This window comes from Mixophyes fleayi, chromosome 3, assembly GCF_038048845.1.
Source record: "Mixophyes fleayi isolate aMixFle1 chromosome 3, aMixFle1.hap1, whole genome shotgun sequence".
Classification (NCBI taxonomy): Eukaryota; Metazoa; Chordata; class Amphibia; order Anura; family Limnodynastidae; genus Mixophyes; species Mixophyes fleayi.
This window is the reverse complement of record NC_134404.1, coordinates 227,828,973-227,843,047: the sequence shown is the minus strand read 5'-3', so window position 1 is coordinate 227,843,047 and position 14,075 is coordinate 227,828,973.

Below are 14,075 nucleotides of genomic sequence, written 5' to 3'. Positions count from 1 at the left end.
GTATATTATATTATGTTCACTGTGGTGGCAGTTGAAATTTTAAAGGCATGCAAACTCAAGACAAATATATTACTGTTTAAAGAGAAGCCAACGACAAGAAGGGTCATTTTATTTATATATATATATATATATATATATATATATATATATATATATACATATATATAACCACTACATGGACAAAAGTAGATACATATACTTTAATATGGATTTGGTCCCCATTTCGCAGCGATAACAGCTTAACAGCTTCCATTCTTCTTGGAAGGCTTTCCTCAAGACTATGGAGGGTTTCTGTGGGAATTTGTGCCCATTCATTCTGTTTAGCATTTATGAGGTCAGGCACTGATGTTGGACGAGAAGACCTGGCTCATAATCTCCGTTCAAGTTCATCCCAAAGGTGTTCGATGGGGTTGATGTCAGGGCTCTGTGCAGGCCAGTCAAGTTCTCCCACACCGAACTCATCAAACTATGTCTTTGTAGTCATTGCTTTGTGCACTGGGGCACAGTCATGTTTGAATAGAAAAGGGCCTTCCCCAAACTGTTGCCACAAAGTTGGAAGCATAGCATTGTCCAAAATTACTTGGTATGCTGAAGCATTAAGATTGTTCTTCACTGGAGATAAGGGGCCTACCTCAAATCCTAAAAAACAGCCCCATACCATTATCCCTCCTCCACCAACCTTCACAGTTGGCAAAATGCAGTCAGGCAGGTAATCTCCCAGCATCCGCCAAACCCAGACTCGCCTATCTGACTGCCAAACAGAGAAGCATGATTCGTCACTCCACAGAACATGTTTCCACTGCTCCACAGTCCAGTGTCGGTGTGCTTTACACCACTCCATCCGACGCCTGGCACTGGTCTCGGTGATGTGAGGTTTACATGCAGCTGCTCTGCCATGGAAATCCAGTCCACAGTTTTTGTGCTTACATTAATGCCAGTGGAAGTTCGGAACTTATCAGCTATGGAATCAGCAGAGTGTTGCCAACTTTTACACACCATGCACCTTAGCAGTCGTTGACCTTGCTCTGTGGTTTTACGCTGTTGTTCCTAAACGCTTCCACTTTCTAATAATATCACTTACAGCTGACCGTATAATATCCAGCAGGGATGAAATGTCACGAACCGTCTTATGGCAAAGGTGGCATCCTATCACTGTACCACGCCTGAAGTCACTGAGCTCTTCAGAATGACCCATTTTGTATGACAAATGTTTGCAAATGGAGACTGCACGGCTAGGTGCTTGATTTTATACTCCTCTGGCAACGGGTCTGATGGAAATGCCTCAATTCAATAATTAACAGGTGTGGCCAAATACTTTTGTCCATATAGTATATAGTTTATAGGCAACATCTCCACTTTTTCAAACCCACAATTTAGTAAATATACCCCAATGATTGTGCTGGTGTGGTGTTCTAGTTTCTGGAAGCACAATGCTCATGAAATCCTATAATGGTGTTTGGATAGATTCAGGATTTCTATAGCGGTTGTGAGAAGCTGAAGTTGTCTAATATATAGCTTTTCTACTCTCTCCTCACTTTCCCACCAAACAGGCCATTTTGTTGAAGCATTTGTCTACTTTTATTTGATGAATAACTAAGGTAATTAGTTGAAAGCTTGTATATAATTAAGGAAAAATTTAAACCTGACCTCTTGGGAATACTTGAGGTGAGGGTTGAGATGCTCTAACACTGCTTAAATCAGTTATATTGGCGGTATGTAACTCATACTGAATTGTGGTGTGACCAGTGAAACATGAAGATACTTTCAAAGAGTTAAATAAAAATGCCATCCAAAACTGTTGTCATAGTGGAAACACTGCCTGAATAATTTTGTATTTGCAAGGACAATGAGGGTTCAGAAGACATTGTAGGACTCCCCGATCCTGCTGATTCTTTTTTTGGCAAGCAAAGTGTTACACACACTGCCAATGGGAGTGAGGCTGGGCACAAACAAGGCATCAGTGGTCTTGCAAGATCATGTGACCACTGGACCCCAGGTAAGTAATCGTTTTAGTTTGGGTTTTACTTATGATATGCTAAAGTCTGGGATAGTATTTTTCCTTGTTTCCAGAATATATCCCAGAAAAGCTGAGGATCACTCCTTTATTATTTGATTAAGCTAAGCTTCTGTTTTAGTTTAGCTTGTTATAGATTATTTATAAATGTCTGGTGCAAGCATTTATTATTTCCCATTACCCTGCTTACTAGATGCTTCATTTACCAGCCAGCTACTATTAACACATCAGGGAAGTAGAAACAGTCATAACGGGAATTCCGAGAATATGCTACGTATACTGTATTTAAATTAGACCTGAGGGAAAGATATGAAGAAGGAATACAGAAAGTAAACCAATATTGGAGAGGTGGAGATTATATATCAAACATCTCACGCCAAGAAACCAAGTGGATTTATATGGTTAAAACTTTGATACCATATTTATAATTATCTTTTATTTTAACATTTAATAACATTTTGGTACTACATGTTATTATTTTAATCAATAAAATTCTTAGGATAATCAAATGTTTAAAATGGTGCCCAACCAATTGGGACTTAGCAGGTTCTTTATAAGACCTTCTTTATTCACCCCACAACATCCTTGAAAAAGTCCAATATCGGATGAAACGCGTTGGTTTAACTTAGACTCAACTCAGCCACCGTAGTCTGCATTACATCATCCTGCCTGCTGTGTGCGGCGGGACGTTTTGACTATCAGAACGCTGAGGAATAAGAATAGGATTTCATCAAAACAACTTGTCCGGATCTCCTCTGGAGTAACTTTGAATCTCACAACAAGTTCAACCACTGCTGACTGTGAGAGTTAAGGAAGAAAACAAATCAGATCGAGTCCCGGGACCAGTGATCAGGGTCATATAGGGTAAGATCGTTTTTTCTCCTTTATGCTGACAGTTTTTTTGAAATCTCCTATCCTATTTGACAACATTAAATTACCTGAAAAGAGCTATAAACTAAATCAAACATAACATCATTAGTTTGTGTCAATCATTTTGCGCCCTCCTCCGTTATTTTATACTAAGATTTATTTCTAGAGGTGCTGCAGTATTTGTTTGAGAGCGCTCCCCTCCCCCCCCTTTTTTATCCGAAAGATATGAAGAGTTGGTTAAAGAGGAATGTGATCTTTAGATAAACCTTGATTTGTAGCCTTAAGAACATTTCACTTGGTGTCCATCAATAACAGACCTCACAAAGCAGAAAAAAAAATAAGACACGCCAAAATAGTCTAATCATTATTTACTAAGTAGACTGGAAAAACTGTTCACTTTCAAAGGATTGAGAGAGTAGGACATCAGAAGTAACACTGCTATTCATAATTTGTTGGAATGAGTATCTCTTGAAAATTGTTATCTATTTTTACATGTCTATTTAACTCTTTATGCCTTGTTTGTAAAAAAGAAAACTGATAAGAGATGCATTGGGCCTCTTTGGCTGTCTTACTCACTGTTTTCTGTGTACATGTCCATGTTCCTGCTTGTCATATGACATAACGCTACCATATTACCAATATACCTTATGAGCCACAATTTTACTAACTGCTTTATAATTTTCTTTTTTTTATATATTAGAGTCTACAATGAGGCAAATGAAAATAGAACTAAACCGAATTCAGAATACAAAACAGAAATAAAAGTCTAGTCTATATACTGTTTTCTTTCTTTTTAGACTCTAATGTTATTAGTTTTTGCAAACCTGTCTTACTAGTGCAATGGGAGTGGTACCATAGTACCAGAAGGATTTATATCCAGAGCTGCATCACCAAAGGAGTATTGAACTGCAGTGCTGAAATAGTGATTTGATGGTGCTGTGCACCGAGTGTGTATGTCTATGTTTTAAAATATAAATGATGTTTAATCCTGCCCCAAAAAATTAATAATAATAAAATATGCTTTTCTTACCCCGGTGGATCTGTGGGGATTGAGGCACCTCCAATGGTGTTAGACTGTTGCTCTGGTTCTCGTTCACATGAACCAGAGTGCTGTGGGCAGCTGGGTGGGATCCGCCATCCCTGGTGGTCCAGTGAAAGGGCTGCAGGATCGGTCTCTGAGCCAAACAGTGCCATGTAGCTGCAGTACTGTAGCCGCAGCAAGAAGCTGCAATGCAGAGATGCTGGAGGGGACTTGAAATGGTGCATCCTGGATTCAAATGCACCTAGTAAAGGCAAAGAGCCACACTGGAGTATGAAATGCTTCAGTATCGGCGACAGGGAGAATGCTGCCCCAGAATCTGGCCTCCCACTTTATGGAGCCAATTTCGGCTTAGAGGGGGGAAGTAGATCCTGGAAGTATTTTGGGCAGGAGATTTAAAGATTAAGGACCTGATTCAAAGTCCATTTGTGTGCCGTATCGTGCATGAAATAGCCCTGCGCATGCACCAGAATGGAACACCAATGAGCACAATTGCATGCAATTCATGTCTGGATGCAAATGATACGACTGCCTATGCCTTCAAGGGTAGAATGGGGAAGGAAGGGGTGGGCTAATGTAGCCCAGGTACAGTAAGGACATTCCCACTGAGATCTTGGCGAGTGAAGTCTTGGCATTGTCAGAAGTATACATCTTCTAAACGTATGGTTTACAGGGCAGGTGTAACTGGCGGATAATGGTGATGACCAAACACAGCAATGGGATGATTGACAATTCACCTGCACAAATGTAATCACTCATCTCATCAAACACGCTATATAAGATCGATGGAGGAAAACAACTATTGTGCTATTTAATTCATATCTGTGTTCCGAGTTAAAGAGGTAGGTTAACCTTTCATATATGAGTCTTGGTAGCAACAAAACAAATAGCTTTTATTTTATTTAAAAAGCATTGCATACTTTAGCATAATGTTATACTCCTTTATACATAGCTGCATACATTTACATTGCTATATATGTTTACAAATATACATACATACTTACATACATTAGCATAGTGATTTTGTTTCATTAATAAAATATATTTTGAAACTAATATTACACGCTTTATTACGGTAAGTTTAATCTATCTATTTTAGTTAATATAAAATAAAAAGTGTTAAAGAGGCTAAATAATGCTTACAACATTCAAATTACATAGAGTTTGGTATCATTCTGTTCACAATTGCATGAGAACATTTCCGATGTATTTATGTGGTGCTCGCACCTTGCGAAGGTTAGTTATAAATAATATCACTTTTCATACACCAAATAGCCAGTTCACAAGTTTCATAAAGGAACCAGTTTGTACAGGTCTAAAGTAGATATGTTCACTGATCCCTGTGTTCTGGTTTTAGTTTTGTATCTGGATTAACTTTGTGTTTTGGTTTTGGCAAAACCGCCTTTGCATGTTTCGGTTTTGGATCCCTATTTTTTTTTAACTAAAATCCCTATTTTTTTTTGCTAAATTCAAATAATTTTGCTATTTTTTTCCCCATACATTATTATTAACCTCAATAACATTAATTTCAAGTCAATTGCAGTCAATTTTGACCACCTCACAGGTCACAATATTATTTTCATACACTTTCAAACAAAGATTGCAGCAACCTGGCTGGGATGCTAAGTGACAGAGCCAGGGCCTTATTAGCCAACAGGCTGACCAGGCTGCAGCCTGGGGCACCGGGTCGGGGATGGCGCAGCGCTGGTAAAGTAAAAAAAAAAATTCCTCTTTTTTTCTTTGTAGCCGATTTAACCTGTCCGACCCCCCCCCCCCCTGAAATTCCTACCTTATGGGGTCCGCTTCTGTGTATGTCCGCTCCTGTGTATGTAAGCTGACAGCTTCTGCTTAGCTGTTGGTGCGGGCGCGGGGGGGGGGCTAATTAGCTGACTGTCAGGGGTTGGTAGATGTCAGTATATGACTGTAAATAATTTTCATATATTTTATTGCCTATATGTGCCTGTACTAGGGTGTAGTTTTATTTCATCATAATGGAGTGTTGTGTTTGAATCATTCAGGGTTAGTTAACATTTTGCATCATAATAAAAATTTTTGCACATTTTCAATACAAGACCCCAAGGTTCCAGAAGGCAACTGACAACAACGTTTCAAGAACAAGCAAGAGCATCAGGTAGTCTACGCTACAAGATCAGGTAAGAGAGAATGGCACAATTTGTCTATCTTTGAATGTGTAATTTTACTGTAGTGACATTTTAATGTGTTTGCAGAGATTCATTAAGGAAAGTATGTCAAAAAAATTAGTAAGTTTTCTCCTGGACAAAGCCATGTTCCAATGCAAGGCATGCATATTAGTTTATTATTTTGCACATAAGTTAAATACTGGCTGTTTTTTCATGTAGCACACGGATACTTGTTAGCTTTATGTTTACACAGCACTTTAAAGTTGATCTAGGACATGCCCTACCATAACTATAAACCTGTCCCCACAGTTTAACTTACATCACCCTCCAATGCAACATGGTTTTGCTGACATGCAAAGTTACAATTTTTTGGGGATTTCCTTTCCTCAATGAATCAGGGCCTGTGTGTTTTTATGTATTAATTAATATTTTACAATTTTTTGCATATATATATATATATATATATATATATATAACACACACACATGTATGTACACGCACACACACAGTGGTGAAGTGGGCTGATAGGCTGTGGTATTCCATACCTCCACTACTGCTGCCTTAATTATAAAACTGTTCTAAGTTTCCACTTTGAACACTGTGTATAAACATAGAAATATAGGTATGGGTTGGGGCGGGAGGCACGCACTCGCGTGGGGGGGGTGGCAACCGATGTGTTAGCCTTGGGTGGCTGGAACCCTTAATCAGGCCCTGGACAGAGCAATGACACACGGCAGTTCATAGCACATCTAGGAAACATTGCCACACAGCAGTGGCAGAAAAGAAAAGTGGTGCAAGATGGAATTGACCTTGGGCCCTCCCACCCATCCACCCTTATGTAAGATATTGAAAAGGACATGTACAGTTTAACAAAGCAAGCATTCCAGCAACAAGCAGTGCAACTTTTGTGGCTGGAGTGCTTGGTTTGTTTGGGCCCCCACAAAACAAGCTAACAATGGGCTTAAGACACCTAAGCAAATAGTGCTGTTAATGAGCTCTACTATGACAAGTCATGCACCAGTGGAAGCAGTTCTTGCCAGTGATAAGGCCATTGTCATGCCTGGGCATAACACCAAAAAATCCACCTTTAGGTGTGGAATTATTTTTACACAAATCCTGACAGTTGTCTAGCCATTTGTAGCGTATGTAAAGCCACAGTCAGTCGTTGTAGGGACCTTAACCATCTAGGAACCTGAACCATGTTACGCCATCTGAAGCGAGTTCATGGCAAGCTTTTGTGAAAATCAGAAACTGATGCTAAAAATAACAACAAGCAGTCCAGCATCAGCTACCTCCCTTCTCTAAGCTAGATCCCAGCACCTGCAATCCACACCCCAACACCTTCATCATCAATATCCTCACAAGTGATCGAAGTTAGTCCTGCATCCAAGTTTCTAAGGCGAGATGACTCCTCCCCTATCCAGGACTCCTCAGATGAATCCTTGAGCGTTAGGCCCACTGCTGCTGCTCCTGCTGCTGGGGGTAGATGTTCAACACAGAAGCAGGCCAAGAAGAACACTACTAGTAGTTTACAAAAATTGACTGTTAAACAATCCATTGCAATAGTAAGCAATTATGAAAGCTGTCACCCATTCACAAAGCGGATCACAGACGCCATGGGGACTATGCTAGTATTAGATCTGTGTCCATTGTCCACTATTTATGCAGCTGGTTTTAGACAGTTAACTGAGGTCTTCTGTCCCCGTTACCAAATTCCATCACAACACCATTTTACTAGAAAAGCTATTCCTCACCTCAACCAGAAGGTTCATAAAAATGTAATTATTGGGCTACAAAATGCCATTCTACCCACTGTACACTTAACCACAGATATGTGGCCAAGTGGAATTGGGCAATCTAAAGATTATATGATTGTGACAGCCCACTGGGTTGGTGATAAGCCTTCACCAGCACAGACAGCAGTAGCAAGTATCCAAGAACGTCACATTTTTCAGAGGCAGGCTATCATCTGCTTCACTAATAGGCATATTATTATTATTATTATTATTAATATAATAATAGATTTGTAAGGCAGCACAGTGCTCCACAGCGCCGTACAGCAGGGAAGGCAAGGACATACATAAAACAGGCCATACGTAAAACAAGAAAAGACAAGGCGAGAAAAATGAATGGAGATGTGAAAACAAAGGGTATGGAGGACCCTGCTCATTAGGGAGCTTCCATTCTGAAGGAAAGTGGGCACAGCTGATAGTTGTGAGGGTGCATTAGTGTGAATAGTGTTATCGAGGATAAGGTCACCTCTAAAAAGGAGATGGGTTTTCAAAGAGCATCTAAAGATTTGCAGGCTGTGGGAAAGTCTGATTGAGCATGGTAGGGAATACCATAAGTGGGGAGCAGAACGGGAGAAGTCTTGAAGGCGGGAGTGAGAGGTGGTAATCAGAGACGAGGCAAGGCGCAGGTCAGAGGTAATACTGCTGACAACCTGTTTGAAAGGCTAAGGGATTAGTTGCGCTATATAAATAGATGATGATGACGTCATTGCAACATGGCTTATCCTGCTCGGACTCTCCTGAGGATATGTGATTTTTGATAACGCCAACAATATTGTTAGAGCATTACAGTAGGGGGATGTCAATCACATTCCCTGTTTTGCTCACACAATCAACTTGGTAGTACAGAACTTTTTAAAAAATGACAATGACATGCAGGAGATGCTGTCTGTCTCCCGAAATATTTAGGGTAATTTTTCGGGATTCTGCAACAGCATGTAGGAGAATGCAGCAACTGCAAGAATAATAGAATTTAGGGAGAATGTAATTTAGTCCAGCGCAGTGGAGAATACTTTCCCAGTTGTGCAAGGTGCTGAAACAACTTGAAGTAGTCACCTGGGAAGAGAGTGCAGACACTGTAAGCTTGAGTCAAGTGATTCCCCTAATTAGACTTTTTGGAAAGCAGCAAGAGAAATTAAGGAGGAAATGAAACAAAGCAATTCCGCTAATTATGTTGGGCTTGTAGATTAAGTACTTTATTCGCTTCACCAGGATCCAAGTGTTATCAACATCTTGAAATCGGATCACTACATTTTGGCAACTGTGCTTGATCCTAGGTTTAAGAGCTATGTCTTCTCTTTCTTTCCAACTGACCCAGATCTCAAGAGATGCAATTATCTCCTGGTCAGCAAGCTGACAGCTCAAGTGGTACATGACACAATGACGTCTCATCCTTCAGTTTCTCTGGAAATTGCTGCTAGGAAAAAATTTAGCTTTCCCAAGACACCCAGTGGTGATGCAGATAAGGCTGCACAACATTTTGACATTTGGTTCTGGTCTAAAAGAATTGCCCAAAAATCGTGACAGCTCTTCCATAAAATTAACTATAAATTCCATGAGGAAGGCCGTTACCGGCAATCACTTCAAAGTACACAGACTGTCGGTGTAGATTGCAGGTGCTGAGATCTAGTTAAAGATGGGAGCTAGCTGATGCTGGTATGCTTGGTAATATTTTGGGTAGAATGGCATGTTGGCAATTTTATGTTTTTCTACAGTAAACTTTCACCTTTATTAGAGAGATGTTTTTTTCTTTAAAAAGGTATAAGCTTTTTAGTCACATTTTGGTTTCCCTGACTTAAACCACTATGCACTTGAACATAGGCTTTAGCACATGAGATAGAGGGATTAGTATCATCATGACTGACACTGGAGAGTGACAAGGACACTGCCACCCATCCTGTTTCTGTATGAGATATGGCACAGTAAAATGTGACCGTAGACTTTTAATAACACTGCCAGTCCTATTATTTGAATTTCTGTTTCAGCACTAAACACTGTCACCTCTCCTATTTCTGGGTGAGCTATGGCACAGTACAATGTAACTGCAGATTTTGAAGAACACTGCCAACCCTTTTATTTCTATTTCAGTAATGACAATTAGCAATGGAGCTTTCCTGAATGTCACTGGAGACTTTGAAGAACATTGCTTCCGCTCCTCTTTATTTTCTACCTATGACGCTGCCCAACTGCACTAGAGACTGCCAAGAACCGTGCTACCGCTTCTGTGTTCCTCTGTGAAATGGCGCTGGATCGCAATGAAGGACGGTACTTATAGAATCCAAAACTCGCAAGATCCAATGACGTAACAATGACGTTTTGCCTCATTTTCAATTCCGAGGGCGCGCGAAAGTACCGAGCCGAGCTCAGATCTATTAAGTTCGGGTGTGTTTGGTTCTCGGGGAACCAAGCCTGAGCATCTCTAGTCTAAAGGAGGGAATATGAAGAAGGACACCTGGCCACCTTAAGGAACAAAGAACAGAAAAATCATCCAATGACATGTTGAGTTCTTGGGAGGTCAAGACCCTTCGACTGATGAATGTTGACCGTTGCAACTGTATAATGTATAAATTGTTTGCCTCTGGATTTGGAAACCAGTGTGTTCTGATAGAAGCTTGCGTTGCTGGAAACAGGCGCCAGAGAATGTATGCCAATCTCTTCCTTTTAGTACTTTGCAAATAAAAACTTGGTCATTTGGAACCACAGTGATCGCATTAGTGAATCTTTATTGCAAATGATATATATGAACGCAACACAACCATAAACTGGAATAAATTATATTGGTTTGGGAGGTGTTGCAGAAGTGGTTTAAGTTAGAAGAGAATCTATTCTGCAATTAGATTTATCTTGAAGTTAGTTCCCCATCTCACACCATGTACATCAATTGAGGATCTAATTACTACTGCTAAGGATTTTATAACCAGAGCAAAATCAGGGGTACAATGGGACCATGACTAGTTCCATTGCTGGTCAAGACTATTTCCAATGGTATGCTGTTGATCAGCACTCTTGTTGACGGAAAACAGAATAAAACTTGTATGCCTGCCAGTTGCCATCTCCGCTGTCTCCTCTCGCTACGGGTACGGGCACCTTCTGAGCCGATGGTGCGGGACATGACTTCCAGTTCTCAGTCAGCCTGCAGTATAGAAAGCGTCCTGTTGCTAGACAATGGGGCACAACTTTCAAAATGCCTATTGGCAGTAAATGTGACATCACTGACCGACGGAAATTACTTTGAATAACCTATATAAGACTGACTGGCACTGATCCAGTCAGTGGCGGAACTAACATTGGTGTGGCAAGTGCCGTGCATCGGGGTCCATGGAGATAATGGGGTCCGAGCATGGCCGACGCAGAGGATCGTGGGTCCCAGTTTCCTCCTCCCCACTTCACTGCACCGGGGCCCACAAATCAGTAGTTCCACCTCTGGATCCAGTGTCAGAGTATTAAATCACTTCTAGGTCCTGTTCCTGGTTCCTGTTTGTATCTGCACGCTTAAACTCTTACTCACCCTCCTCATTACTGACTGGCTTGTTAATGAATATTTTTCAGCATAGAAATTCTGGTTCTGTTGGATTCTTGGTTTGACCTACCTTGACTACTCTGCTCCTCGATTCCTGTCCCGTTTGGATTCCTGGCTTGACTTCGGTTACCTAGACGATTCTGTGGCTTCCTGTTTCTGGTTTGATTGGACTGCCTAGTACTGACCCAGTTAGTCCTCTACGCTCGGTACATGACTCCAGCTACTTCACTAACGACTGGCTCTAAGGGCCGCGACCTGCACGTCCCACATATCTAAGACCCAACCTCTTTGTGTGGGACCCCGGTTGAACCCCGAGGTGTCTTAGACTCTGTGCAGAGTAGCATCAACTGTTTGCAGGAATATGTCCATTTTCCCAGTGTAATCGCTACAATGCCCCTAAGGATGTATGTGTCTAGGCTAAAGACCCTCAAAGCTAGGTCCATAAACTGACAGGAAATCCTGCTGAATGCTTTTTCAACATTGAGAGAGAGAGGAATATAGTTGGTGTTCAGAGAAATCCTTTGAATAATTTCTTTTCTCACTAAATTCCAGGACTAAGTGAAGGATGCAATAAATCAAATTCAGCATAATGTATAAAGTATTTAAACACATTTATATATTCACATTTCACATGGTAAACTTTGCAGGAAAAGATGCAAACTATGAATCATGAAACTCATCAGATTTACACCTATGTATGTCATTACAATCTACAGATCTTCCAGCATGCCCCCTCCAACTAGTACAAAACGCTCTGCTCCAAAATCACTTAATTTACTATTGCAGTCACCTGTGCTGAAACAATTCATTAATGGCTAACAACACCTCTCTTGTAAATTTAACTCAAGTAACTTCAATAATAAATGAAGTGAGAAGTTAGGGAATTAAGCAACTTGTACCTAGTGGAAAGGGTTGTGTTGGAGAGTCTGCACTTATCTTCGCAAAGCTTTAAAAAGGTAAGAACTGAACTGAAATACATTTTTGTATTGTATTATCAATGTAAAATATGTGGTCAGATTGTTATTGTTGCTGTACATTTCTTAATATTGCATCTAAGTGCCAATTCTTGAAGGCCAAGTACATGCTGGTACAAACCTGCAAAACAAACCCCACAATCACTGCAAATAGCATGCTGAAAATAGTAACTCCCACAGTTGTTGTCCAGCAAACACAACAATAATCAACTTGGGAGATTTATGACTTCATTACAAAAGCAATTAAGGCTCATTTGTTAATGGCAGAACATGCAGATGGCCAAAAATGTAATTTGGAGCAAATGTACTATTTATCAGTCTAGCACAGTGGTTCCCAAACTTTTGTAGTTCGCGGCACCCTTAGAGTCTCCAAATTTTTTCAAGGCACCCCTCCAAAATAATTATTGAGCAGTCCTGTTTTATGTCACACTCCTCTGTCCCATTGTGCGCCCCTGTCACACATCCCTCTGTCCCATTGTGTGCCCGTTACACTCCTCTGCCCCTGTTACACTCCTCTGCCCCTGTTACACTCCTCTGTCCCGTTGTGCCCAGCTGTCACCCTCCTCTGCCCCTGTTACACTCCTGTCCCGTTGTGCCCCGCTGTCACCCTCCTCTGCCCCTGTTACACTCCTGTCCAGTTGTGCCCCAGCTGTCACCCTCCTCTGCCCCTGTTACACTCTTGTCCCGTTGGGCCCCAGCTGTCACGCTCCCTCTGCCCCTGTTACACTCCTGTCCCGTTGTGCCCCAGCTGTCACGCTCCCTCTGCCCCTGTTACACTCCTGTCCCGTTATGCCCCAGCTGTCACGCTCCTCTGCCCCTGTTACACTCCTATCCTGTTGTGCCCCGCTGTCTGCCCCTCTGTCACACTCCTCTGCCCCTCTGTCACACTCATCTGCCCCGCTGTCACACTTCTCTGCCCCTCTGTCTGCCCCGCTGTCTCCCCCGCTTTGCCCCTCTGTCTGCCCGCTGTCTGCCCCGCTGTGCCCCTCTGTCTGCCCGCTGTCTTCCCCGCTGTGCCCCTCTGTCTGCCCGCTGTCTGCCCTGCTGTGCCCCTCTGTCTGCCCGCTGTCTGCCCCGCTGTGCCCCTCTGTCTGCCCCACTGTGCCCCTCTGTCTGCCCGCTGTCTGCCTGGCTGTGCCCCTCTGTCTGCCCGCTGTCTACCCCGCTGTGCCCCTCTGTCTGCCCGCTGTCTACCCCGCTGTGCCCCTCTGTCTGCCCGCTGTCTGCCCCGCTGTCTGCCCGCTGTCTGCCCCACTGTGCCCCTCTGTCTGCCTGCTGTCTGCCCCACTGTGCCCCTCTGTCTGCCCGCTGTCTGCCCCGCTGTGCCCCTCTGTCTGCCCTGCTGTGCCCCTCTGTCTGCCCCACTGTGCCCCTCTGTCTGCCCGCTGTCTGCCCCGCTGTGCCCCTCTGTCTGCCCCGCTGTCTGCCCCGCTGTGCCCCTCTGTCTGCCCGCTGTCTGCCCCGCTGTCTTCCCCACTGTGCCCCTCTGTCTGCCCGCTGTCTGCCCCTCTGTCTGCCCCGCTATGCCCCTTTGTCTGCCCGCTGTCTGCCCGGCTGTGTCCCTCTGTCTGCCCGCTATCTACCCCGCTGTGCCCCTCTGTCTGCCTGCTGTCTACCCCGCTGTGCCCCTCTGTCTGCCCGATGTCTTCCCCGCTGTCTTCCCCGCTGTCTGCCTCGCTGTGCCCCTCTGTCTGCCCGCTGTGCCCCTCTGTCTGCCCTCTGTCTGC